A 2,107-nucleotide genomic window follows, 5' to 3' on the forward strand; every position below is an offset into this window, starting at 1 on the left:
TGAAGGTGATGACTTCAAGAGTGATTAGTTCATGAGGGTAAAAACCTCATAAATGGGATTAGTGTCCATATAAAAAGGGCCCCATGGAGCTCCCTTACTCCTGCCATGTGAGGAATAAGTTTCTGTGGTTTATAAGCCACCTAATCTATGTTACTTTGTTACAGCAGCCTGAGCAGACTAAGACACCTAACTGTTGTCCCAATTTATTATTGTACTGTCTTCAGAAAGTTTACAGGCTGGGTTGCAAGGAGGGAAATTCAGGAAGAAAAGCAGGTAGATTCTCTGAAGAGACGGAATCAGGGTTCAGAGAGACAGAGGGAGAGAGCTATAGCTCACAGAACATAGTCCTACACTAAAGAGAACTCCAAAAGGAGAGAATTTCAGGTATTACTGTTAGATCCTTCTCAGATACTCATCTGAGTTCTGATTCACACATGCATTTGATGAATTATCGAAGAGTGAGAAAGACTTTCTGAGAGTTAGAGGCAGTACTTACCTGTGCACAAAAAAGGCTGGTGACAGTGCTTGTTCCCTTTAGAAAAACAAACAAAAAAACACGTCATGCTCAGTGGCGCATCAGGTAGAGTCCTAAGAAGGTCCTTACCCCATTAGTGGAGTATGATTAGTTCTAGACCAGCACTGCTTTCGTCCCACTCAACAAATCTTAAAACAAACATAAAAAGATCAAATTGTATGTGAGTAACTTAATCATGTCACAGAACAAAGTTTAGAAATATTTGCAGGAATATAGACACTTAGCACCCAAAAAGGTAAAATTCACCATGTTTGGCAGTTGATTAAAGAATACTAGATAGGTATAGGGAAAGACAAACCATAAGAAGAAGAATTATAATTAAAAAATGACTCAGAAATAACATAGATGTTAGGGTTGGCAGACATGGATAGTAAAACAGGTAATAATTTCCAGCTGTGCAAAAAGTTAAGTAGAGATATGGAAGATATAAAAAAGAATCAAAAAGACCTTCTAGAGATGAAAATTAAAATGTCTGAGGTGAGAACTACAGTGGATGAGATTAATAGCTAATTAGTTTGTAGAAAAATATCCATGAACTTGAAGGCATGACAAAAGAAACCATTAAAGATGGAACACAGAGGGAAAAAATTGAAAAAAAATGATACCATCAGTGAGCTATGAAAGAACTTCAAGCAACTTCATATATATGTAATTGGAGTCCCCAAGGGAGAGGGGAGACGGGGACAAAATAAACATTTGAGAAATCATGACCAGAAATGTTTTAATTTGGTGAACACTGTAACTCACAAATCTAAGAAAACCAAAGTACTTCAAGTACCAGAAACATGAATAAAACTACTTGAAAGATGCAGTATAATCAAATGGCTCACAACCAGTAATAAAGAGAATATTTTAAAAGCAGCCGGAGCAAAAAGACAGGAACACAGGTGATGATGACTGAGTCTCAGCAGAAAGCATGCAAGTGGGAAGACAGCAGAGCAACATCTTCAAATTCTGAAAGGAAATAAAACCTGTTAACCTAGAATTCTGTACCTAGAGAAAGTAGTTTTTAAAAATGAAGGTGAAAAATGACTTTTTCAGACATACAGAAGACTTCAGCAGCAGTAAACCTGCATGTCATAAAATTTTAAAAGAAGTCTTTAGGTGAGAGGAAAATAGTAATAGATGGAACTATGGAGCATCACAAATGAGTAAAGAATGCCAGAAGTGTTAACTATGTAGGTAAATATATTATTTTTTAATTACAATTGAAATCTCTTTAAAAATAAGTGACTTTTAAAACAAATAAGGTAAAAATACAGTGTGAGGTTTGTAACATGTATTAAGTAAAATGTCTTTTTAAAAAACCATGCAAGTTAGGAGGGGAGAAATTAAATTGTACAAAATTTAATGTTTATTCCCTTGCATAAAGTGGTATAACATTGCTTGAAGTAAGTGTACTGAGATAAAGATGTATACTATAAATCTTAGAATAACACTAATACAAAAACTACAAGGTTGTAAATAATAAGCCAACAAAAGAGATAAAATGGAATCATAAAATAGAAAAGGGGTATTAAGAACAGTAGGGGGAAATAGAAAGCAAATAGCAAGATAATAGACTTAAAACTA

This window comes from Camelus dromedarius, chromosome 12, assembly GCF_036321535.1.
Source record: "Camelus dromedarius isolate mCamDro1 chromosome 12, mCamDro1.pat, whole genome shotgun sequence".
NCBI classification, from domain to species: Eukaryota; Metazoa; Chordata; class Mammalia; order Artiodactyla; family Camelidae; genus Camelus; species Camelus dromedarius.